The sequence below is a fragment of the Oncorhynchus gorbuscha genome, unplaced genomic scaffold, assembly GCF_021184085.1.
Source record: "Oncorhynchus gorbuscha isolate QuinsamMale2020 ecotype Even-year unplaced genomic scaffold, OgorEven_v1.0 Un_scaffold_1934, whole genome shotgun sequence".
Classification (NCBI taxonomy): domain Eukaryota; kingdom Metazoa; phylum Chordata; class Actinopteri; order Salmoniformes; family Salmonidae; genus Oncorhynchus; species Oncorhynchus gorbuscha.
Window position 1 is genome coordinate 58,766 of NW_025746580.1, and position 11,235 is coordinate 70,000.

At 42.9% G+C, this 11,235-nt stretch overlaps 1 pseudogene; it reads left to right on the top strand.

Moving 5' to 3' along the window:
- The window catches only part of LOC124024584, a 51,841-nt pseudogene that overhangs the window by 26,447 nt on the left and 14,159 nt on the right, over nucleotides 1–11,235 (top strand).

Sequence of the window (11,235 nt, forward strand, 5' to 3'; positions counted from 1 at the left end):
GTAGTGACTATAACTAGGACCTATAGTAGTGACTATAACTAGGACCTATAGTAGTGACTATAACTAGGACCTATAGTAGTGACTATAGTATAACTAGGACCTATAGTAGTGACTATAACTTGGACCTATAGTAGTGACTATATCTAGGACCTATAGTGACTATAACTGACCAGGTGGCTATAGGACCGCATAGTGCATGTCTAGGACATATCAGTGTGACGGATCACCACCTCAAGCTAGTGACAAGACGGAGCTGCTCTTCCTCCCGGGAAGGACTGTAGTGACTATGACTAGGACCTATCACGGTAGTGACAACTCCATTGTGTCTATCCTCCCAGAGACCTAAGAACCTTGGCGTGATCTAGGACAACACCCTGTAGTTCTCAACCAACATCAAGGCCCGTTCCTGTAGGTTCTAGGACTCTACAACATCCGCTATAAGGACCTATAATTCACACAGGACCGGCGCAGTGTCCTAATCCAGGACCTATGTATCTCCCGTCTGGATTACTGGACCGCTAGTTGGCTGGGCTCCCTGCCTGTGCCATTAAACCCCTTCAACTCATCCAGAACCGCATAGTGGTGACTATAACCTTCCCAAGTTCTATCACGTCACCCCGCTCCTCCGTTCTCTCCACTGGCTTCCAGTTGAACTAGGATCCGCTACAAGACCATGGTGCTTGCCTACGGAGCTGTGAGGGAACGGACCTAGTACCTCCAGGCTCTATCAGGCCCTACACAAACAAGGAGCGTGACTCCACCAGGCCTGCTCGCCTCCCTACCACTGACTGACTATAACTAGCTCCTACTGGTAGCCCAGTCAAAACTAGTTCGCTGCCCTGGCCCCCAATGGTGGAACAAACTAGGACCTCACGACGCCAGGACAGCGGAGTCAATCACCACCTTCCGGTAGACACCTGAAACCCCACTCTTAAGGACTCATACCTAGGACCTAGGATAAGTACCCTCTCACCCCCCTTAAGTTTTAGATGCACTATTGTAAAGTGACTGTTCCACTGGATGTCATAGTAGTGACTATAACTAGGACCTATAGTAGTGACTATAACTAGGACCTATAGTAGTGACTATAACTAGGACCTATAGTAGTGACTATAACTAGGACCGATAGTAGTGACTATAACTCGGACCGATAGTAGTGACTATAACTAGGACCTATAGTAGTGACTATAACTAGGACCTATAGTAGTGACTATAACTAGGACCGATAGTAGTGACTATAACTAGGACCTATAGTAGTGACTATAACTAGGACCTATAGTAGTGACTATAACTAGGACCTATAGTAGTGACTATAACTAGGACCTATAGTAGTGACTATAACTAGGACCTATAGTAGTGACTATAACTAGGACCTATAGTAGTGACTATAACTAGGACCGATAGTAGTGACTATAACTAGGACCGATAGTAGTGACTAACTAGGACCTATAGTAGTGACTATAACTAGGACCTATAGTAGTGACTATAACTAGGACCGATAGTAGTGACTATAACTAGGACCTATAGTAGTGACTATAACTAGGACCTATAGTAGTGACTATAACTAGGACCGATAGTAGTGACTATAACTAGGACCTATAGTAGTGACTATAACTAGGACCTATAGTAGTGACTATAACTAGGACCTATAGTAGTGACTATAACTAGGACCTATAGTAGTGACTATAACTAGGACCTATGGTAGTGACTATAACTAGGACCTATGGTAGTGACTATAACTAGGACCTGTAGTAGTGACTATAACTAGGACCTGTAGTAGTGACTATAACTAGGACATGTAGTAGTGACTATAACTAGGACCTGTAGTAGTGACTATAACTAGGACCTATAGTAGTGACTATAACTAGGACCTATAGTAGTGACTATAACTAGGACCTATAGTAGTGACTATATCTAGGACCTATAGTAGTGACTATATCTAGGACCTATAGTAGTGACTATAACTAGGACCTATAGTAGTGACTATATCTAGGACCTATAGTAGTGACTATATCTAGGAGCCAGAGTTTCCCTGATGAGGTTGCTGGCCCCTAACTGAGCTAGGACCAGATGCTCACTGAGTCTATCCTAGGACCTATCCTAGTGACTCAAAGGAACAGTGTTTGTGTGAGGCAGTGTTCTAGGAGAGGCAGTGTTCTCTGGAGAGGCAGTGTTTCTGAGAGGCAGTGTTCTCTGAGAGCAGTGTTCTCTGAGAGGCAGTGTTCTCTGAGAGGCAGAGGCAGTGTTCTCTGAGGGGCAGCAGTTCTGTGAGGGGCAGCGTTCTGTGAGAGGCAGCGTTCTGTGAGAGGCAGCGTTCTGTGAGAGGCAGCGTTCTGTGAGAGGCAGCGTTCTGTGAGAGGCTGTTCTGTGAGAGGCAGCGTTCTGTGAGAGGCAGCGTTCTGTGGGAGGCAGCGTTCTGTGGGAGGCAGCGTTCTGTGGGAGGCAGCGTTCTGTGGGAGGCAGCGTTCTGTGGGAGGCAGCGTTCTGTGGGAGGCAGCGTTCTGTGGGAGGCAGCGTTCTGTGGGAGGCAGCGTTCTGTGGGAGGCAGCGTTCTGTGGGAGGCAGCGTGTTTTCTACAGCTGAACATCCTGGACTTGTTATTTTGTTCTTCGTTTTCTCAGGTTGCCAAACTCACTCACGCCATCTCCATCTTTACTGAAGGGATTCTAATGATGAAGACGACGCTGGTTGGAATCATCAAGGTCAGTTTTTAAATTAAAACAGTTTTTTGCAACTGTTGTTTTTAGATATATTGACGGCAGGTAGCCTAGTGGTTAGAGCGTTGGACTAGTAATCGAAAGGTTAGTAGATCGAATCCCCGAGCTGACAAGGTAAAAAAAATCTGTCGTTCTGCCCCTGAACAGGCAGTTAACCCACTGTTCCTAGACCAGTTAACCCACTGTTCCTAGACCAGTTAACCCACTGTTCCTAGACCAGTTAACCCACTGTTCCTAGACCAGTTAACCCACTGTTCCCCGATAGGCCGTCATTGTAAAATAAGAATTTGTTCTTAACTGACTTGCCCAGTTAAATAAAGATTAAATAAAATAAAAATATATGTTTATATTTGAGAAAATGTGTCTAAAAGCAGAAGTCTTACCTTATTTAAATGTCGTGTCTTCAGGTGGATCCCAAGCAGCTCCTGGAAGATGGTATCAGGAAGGAGTTGGTGAGAAGAGTAGCCTACGCTCTACACAAAGGACTTATCTATAACCCCAAGGCTAAGGTGAGATAGTAGCCTACGCTCTACACAAAGGACTTATCTATAACCCCAAGGCTAAGGTGAGATAGTAGCCTACGCTCTACACAAAGGACTTATCTATAACCCCAAGGCTAAGGTGAGATAGTAGCCTACGCTCTACACAAAGGACTTCTCTATAACCCCAAGGCTAAGGTGAGATAGTAGCCTACGCTCTACACAAAGGACTTATCTATAACCCCAAGGCTAAGGTGAGATAGTAGCCTACGCTCTACACAAAGGACTTATCTATAACCCCAAGGCTAAGGTGAGATAGTAGCCTACGCTCTACACAAAGGACTTCTCTATAACCCCAAGGCTAAGGTGAGATAGTAGCCTACGCTCTACACAAAGGACTTCTCTATAACCCCAAGGCTAAGGTGAGATAGTAGCCTACGCTCTACACAAAGGACTTATCTATAACCCCAAGGCTAAGGTGAGATAGTAGCCTACGCTCTACACAAAGGACTTATCTATAACCCCAAGGCTAAGGTGAGATATCTGACCATAACACAACACAATATCAACCGTTCCGAGGGGCTGTCGAGTGGCGCAGCGGTCTATAACCCCAAGGCTAAGGCAGATGCACCTCGCTCTACACAAAGGCTTATCAGTGCAGAGGCTCACTATAGTTCCTGGTTCGATTAACCCCGGGCTGTATCACATCCGGCCGGGATTGGGAGTCCCAATAAGGTGGCGCACAATTGGCCCAGCGTTTGGCGGGGTAGACTGTTAATTGAAAATACGAATAGTTTCCTAACTGACTCGCCTAGTTAAATAAAGGTTACATTTTAAAATGAAACCCACAGTGCCATTCAGCACAAGGTTAACTGTCACTTTCAAAACTTTCTATAACAAGTCTGAAGTATCAGTTTGTTCAAAAGGTTTTATTCATGACAGAATACAAAACAAAAGTTTTCTGCTAAATTAAAAATATATATATATTTTAAAATGAAGTGTTACAGAATATTCAATCGTGGTAAATGTCATTTCTCATCACCTGGTACAGACCAGTGAGTTGATGCCGAAGCTGAAGGAGTGTGACAGAATATTAATGTCATTTCTCATCACCTGGTACAGACCAGTGAGTTGATGCCGAAGGAGTGTTACAGAATATTAATGTCATTTCTCATCACAAGTGGTACAGACCAGTGAGTTGATGCGAGTGGCGAGTGTTACAGAATATTAATGTCATTTCTCATCACCTGGTACAGACCAGTGAGTTGATGCCATAAGCTGAAGGAGTGTGACAGAATATTAATGTCATTTCTCATCACCTGGTACAGACCAGTGAGTTGATGAAAACCCACAGTGCCTGAAGGAGTGTTACAGAATATTAATGTCATTTCTCATCACCTGGTACAGACCAGTGAGTTGATGCTGAAGGAGTGTTACAGAATATTAATGTCATTTCTCATCACCTGGTACAGACCAGTGAGTTGATGCTGAAGGAGTGTTACAGAATATTAATGTCATTTCTCATCACCTGGTACAGACCAGTGAGTTGATGCCGAAGCTGAAGGAGTGTGACAGAATATTAATGTCATTTCTCATCACCTGGTACAGACCAGTGAGTTGATGCCGAAGCTGAAGGAGTGTTACAGAATATTAATGTCATTTCTCATCACCTGGTACAGACCAGTGAGTTGATGCCGAAGCTGAAGGAGTGTTACAGAATATTAATGTCATTTCTCATCACCTGGTACAGACCAGTGAGTTGATGCCGAAGGAGTGTTACAGAATATTAATGTCATTTCTCATCACCTGGTACAGACCAGTGAGTTGATGCCGAAGCTGAAGGAGTGTTACAGAATATTAATGTCATTTCTCATCACCTGGTACAGACCAGTGAGTTGATGCCGAAGCTGAAGGAGTGTGACAGAATATTAATGTCATTTCTCATCACCTGGTACAGACCAGTGAGTTGATGCCGAAGCTGAAGGAGATGGCGGCCACCATGGACGGATTCTACCGGTCCTTTGAGTACATCCAGGATTACGTCTCCATCTACGGCCTGAAGATCTGGCAGGAGGAGGTCTCTCGTATCATCAACTACAACGTGGAGCAGGAGTGTAACAGCTTCCTACGCACTAAGGTTTGACCTTTAATATGGTCACATGACCTCTTTCTCACTGGGTCTGGTTGATTCCTTGTGTCCCTTTTTCTATATATATAGTCACATGACCTCTTTCTCAGTGGGTCTGGTTGATTCCTTGTATCCTTATATATATAGTCACATGACCTCTTTCTCAGTGGGTCTGGTTGATTCCTTGTATCCTTATATATATAGTCACATGACCTCTTTCTCACTGGGTCTGGTTGATTCCTTGTATCCTTATATATATATATATAGTCACATGACCTCTTTCTCACTGGGTCTGGTTGATTCCTTGTATCCTTATATATATGGTCACATGACTTCTTTCTCAGTGGGTCTGGTTGATTCCTTGTATCCTTATATATATAGTCACATGACCTCTTTCTCACTGGGTCTGGTTGATTCCTTGTGTCCCTTTTTTTTAAATAGTGGGGTAAAAAAAAGTATTTAGTCAGCCACCAATTGTGCAAGTTCTCCCACTTAAAAAGATGAGAGGCCTGTAATTTTCATCATAGGTCCACTTCAACTATGACAGACACAATGAGAAGAAAACGATCCAGAAAATCACATTGTAGGATTTTTAATGAATTTATTTGCAAATTATGATGGAAAATGAGTAAGAGGCTCTATACGGTAGAGGGGCTCTATACGGTAGAGGGGCTCTATACGGTAGAGGGGCTCTATACGGTAGAGGGGCTCTATACGGTAGAGGGGCTCTATACGGTAGAGGGGGCTCTATACGGTAGAGGGCTCTATACGGTAGAGGGGCTCTATACGGTAGAGGGGCTCTATACGGTAGAGGGGCTCTATACGGTAGAGGGGCTCTATACGGTAGAGGGGCTCTATACGGTAGAGGGGCTCTATACGGTAGAGGGGCTCTATACGGTAGAGGGGCTCTATACGGTAGAGGGGCTCTATACGGTAGAGGGGCTCTATACGGTAGAGGGGCTCTATAGTAGAGGGGCTCTATACGGTAGAGGGGCTCTATACGGTAGAGGGGCTCTATACGGTTAGTTATATCTGCTGGTTGATTATATCAGATTGAAAGCCTACAGGAGAGTAGCTCTCCAGAGACAGGGTTGGGAGAACACCCTGGTTTCAATAATATACGTACTATTTAAACGGCTAATGTTCGCCTCTTTGTTTCTTAGATCCAGGATTGGCAGAGTGTCTACCAGTCGACCCATATCCCCATACCCAAGTTCCCGCGGTCGATGAGTTAATCTTGGCTCACCTTCATCGGACGACTCTGTAGAGAGATCCTCCGCATCACAGACCCCAAGTAGGTATCTCTCTCTCTCCATGTCACCTTGGTGGCATCAGTCTGTTAGCTCGTAGCTACACTACCTACTCATTCAAGGGTATTTTTTTTTTTAACCTTTTCTACATTGTAGAATAATAGTGAAGACATCAACACTATGAAATAACACATGGAATCATATACTAACCTGACAAAAAAATGTAATAGCCACGTTTTGCCTTGATGACAGCTTTGAACACTCTTGGTCTTGGCAAGGTCTCAACCAGTTTCACCTGGAATGCTTTTCCCAACAGTCATCAAGACAAATGGTGGCTATTTGAAGATTTAATTATGGAAGTTAGCGTTGGTGTTCTTTAATGGCGTAAACATGGTAGAGGAAGTCTGTTTTTTGGGGGTATACTCTCTTCTCAGTGCTTTTTAATCATGCCTTCACCTGTTACCTCAGCGTGCAGGGTTGAACACCTGGTACGACCTGAAGCACCAGAGGGACCTTCACCTGTTACCTCTGTTCTCTGAGATACAGGACGTGTTACTGGACCTTCAGTTCAACGGGCTGGACAGACCTGAAGACTGCTTCATGTGACCAACAACCGTCACTGTTCTCTGAGATACAGGTTGGGGAAACCCTCAACGGGCTGGACCTATCTGCTTCATGATGGTCAAGGAACTCCAGGTCATGATGTTACTTGTGAAACCTAACAGGCCAACCTTCTTTCATGAACAGTTAACCTTTGTCAGTGAACCAGGTTAACCATTGAACTAGGTTAACCTTTTTCATTGAACCAGGTTAACCTTTTTCATTGAACCAGGTTAACCTTTTTTGAACCAGGTTAAGGGCTCTATTTAACCAGGTTAACCTTTTTTAGAGGGCTCTTAACCAGGTTAACCTTTTTTTTAAATTTAACCAGGTTAACCTTTTTTAAATTTAACCAGGTTAACCTCTATTTCTATAACCAGGTTAACCTTTTTACGGTAGAACCAGGTTAATTTTCATGGTTGAACCAGGTTAACTGGGGGTTTTGAAATTGAACCAGGTTAACCCTTTTCATTGAACCAGGTTAACCTTTGTGTTTCATTGAACCAGGTTAAGTTCTGAACCAGTTAACCTTTTTCATTGAACCAGGTTAACCTTTTTCATTGAACTCAGGTTAACCTTTTTCATTGAACCAGGTTAACCTTTTTCATTGAACCAGGTTAACCTTTTTTCATTGAACCAGGTTAACTGTTTTTCATTTGAACCAGGTTAACATTTTCATTGAACCAGGTTAACTAACCTTTCATTGAACCAGTTAACCTTTGCCTTTACAGCTTTGAACACTCTTGGCATTCTCTCAACCAGTTTCACCTTTTTTTGAACCAGGTTAACAAATGGTGGCTTTTGAAGATTTAACCATGGGTTAACGTTGGTGTTCTTTAATTAAACATTGAACCAGGTTAACCTTTTCAGTGCTTTTGAACCAGGTTAACCTTTTTCCCAGGGCGCGTGTTACAACCAGGTTAACCTTTACGACCTTGAACCAGGTTAACCGTCTGTTTCATTGAACCAGGTTAACTGCTTTTCATTGAACCAGGTTAACGTTTTATGTTTGAAAACCAGTTAACCTTTTCATTAGGAACCAGGTTAATGTTTTCATTGAACAACAGGTTAACCTTTTTCATTGAACCAGGTTAACCTTTTTCATTGAACCAGGTTAACCTTTTTCATTGAACCAGGTTAACCTTTTTCATTGAACCAGGTTAACCTTTTTCATTGAACCAGGTTAACCTTTTTCATTGAACCAGGTTAACCTTTTCATTGAACCAGGTTAACCTTTTCATTGAACCAGGTTAACCTTTTTCATTGAACCAGGTTAACCTTTTCATTGAACCAGGTTAACCTTTTTCATTGAACCAGGTTAACCTTTTTCATTGAACCAGGTTAACCTTTTCATTGAACCAGGTTAACCTTTTTTAAATTTAACCAGGTTAACCTTTTTTAAATTTAACCAGGTTAACCTTTTTCATTGAACCAGGTTAACCTTTTTCATTGAACCAGGTTAACCTTTTTCATTGAACCAGGTTAACCTTTTTCATTGAACCAGGTTAACCTTTTTCATTGAACCAGGTTAACCTTTTTCATTGAACCATGTTAACCTTTTTCATTGAACCAGGTTAACCTTTTTTTAAATTTAACCAGGTTAACCTTTTCATTGAACCAGGTTAACCTTTTTCATTGAACCAGGTTAACCTTTTTCATTGAACCAGGTTAACCTTTTTCATTGAACCAGGTTAACCTTTTTCATTGAACCAGGTTAACCTTTTTCATTGAACCAGGTTAACCTTTTTCATTGAACCAGGTTAACCTTTTCATTGAACCAGGTTAACCTTTTTCATTGAACCAGGTTAACCTTTTCATTGAACCAGGTTAACCTTTTTCATTGAACCAGGTTAACCTTTTCATTGAACCAGGTTAACCTTTTTCATTGAACCAGGTTAACCTTTTTCATTGAACCAGGTTAACCTTTTTCATTGAACCAGGTTAACCTTTTTCATTGAACCAGGTTGAACCAGGTTTTTTCATTGAACCAGGTTAACCTTTTTCATTGAACCAGGTTAACCTTTTCATTGAACCAGGTTAACCTTTTCATTGAACCAGGTTAACCTTTTTCATTGAACCAGGTTAACCTTTTTCATTGAACCAGGTTAACCTTTTTCATTGAACCAGGTTAACCTTTTTCATTGAACCAGGTTAACCTTTTTCATTGAACCAGGTTAACCTTTTCATTGAACCAGGTTAACCTTTTCATTGAACCAGGTTAACCTTTTTCATTGAACCAGGTTAACCTTTTCATTGAACCAGGTTAACCTTTTTCATTGAACCAGGTTAACCTTTTTCATTGAACCAGGTTAACCTTTTCATTGAACCAGGTTAACCTTTTTCATTGAACCAGGTTCCCATTTTTCATTGAACCAGGTTAACCTTTTCATTGAACCAGGTTAACCTTTTCATTGAACCAGGTTAACCTTTTTCATTTAACCAGGTTTAACCATTTTCATTGACCCCTCATAGCCTAACCAGGTTGTCCCAGGTTTTGACTTCAAACAATCGATATTGAGGTCAATATCAGTGGGCCGGTATATTTCAATACAGATGCTGTCGTTCGTAGCTTCACTTTTCTGTCGAGACAACGCCGGTCCTTATCATTCAACAAGCACATAGTGCAGTGTGACTCGTCTCTCCTGGTTTAGCCTGGTTCCTCTCTAGGTTTATAAACTCCACCCCTCATAGCCTGGTTCCTCTCTAGGTTTATAATCTCCACCCCTCATAGCCTGGTTCCTCTCTAGGTTTATAATCTCCACCCCTCATAGCCTGGTTCCTCTCTAGGTTTATAATCTCCACCCCTCATAGCCTGGTTCCTCTCTAGGTTTATAATCTCCACCCCTCATAGCCTGGTTCCTCTCTAGGTTTCTTCCTAGGCTCTGGCCTTTCTAGGGAGTTTTTCCTAGCCACCGTGCTTCTACACCTGCATTGCTTGCTGCTTGGGGTTTTAGGCTGGGTTTCTGTACAGCACTTTGAGATATCAGCTGATGTACGAAGGGCTTTATAAATAAATTTGATTTGTAATTTAGAATCATTCAAGTGGTGCAGTTCGTTAGTTGCTTCCCCTTCAAGGTTCCGTAACACGACAGGGGTTTTTGTTTTGGTTCCATTAGAACTTCCTGTCGGTGTTCCAGAAGACCATCCTGAGAGACAAGGCTATGGTGGATGTCTTTAAAGCCATGCTGAGCTCTGTCAATCCCGTCAAAGGTATTGTGGGTAAGTATCAACAGCTCAGGAAGGATTCTTACCAGGGTTGTGTTCATTAGGTTATACAATGGAAAACATTTTTTTTTTTAACATAAAATGATTATTGAGACAAATCCAGGAAGTCCCTCCCCTGTTTCAGTCATTATGACCAGGGAACATTAGGCTCCCTCCCCTGTTTCAGTCATTATGACCAGGGAACATTAGGCTCCCTCCCCTGTTTCAGTCATTATGACCAGGGAACATTAGGCTCCCTCCCCTGTTTCAGTCATTATGACCAGGGAACATTAGGCTCCCTCCCCTGTTTCAGTCATTATGACCAGGGAACATTAGGCTCCCTCCCCTGTTTCAGTCATTATGACCAGGGAACATTAGGCTCCCTCCCTGAACAGTCAGATTATGACCAGGGAACATTAGGCTCCCTCTCCTGTTTCAGTCATTATGACAGGAGGCTCCCACTGAACAGCAGATTATGACCAGGGAACATTAGGCTCCCACTGAACAGGAGATTATGACCAGGGAACATTAGGCTCCCACTGAACAGGACCCAGAGATTATGACCAGGGAACATTAGGCTCCCACTGAACAGGAGATTATGACCAGGGAACATTAGGCTCCCACTGAACAGCAGATTATGACCAGGGAACATTAGGCTCCCACTGAACAGCAGATTATGACCAGGGAACATTAGGCTCCCACTGAACAGCAGATTATGACCAGGGAACATTAGGCTCCCACTGAACAGGAGATTATGACCAGGGAACATTAGGCTCCCTCCTGTTTCAGTCATTATGACCAGGGAACATTAGCCTCCCACTGAACAGGAGATTATGACCAGGGAACATTAGGCTCCC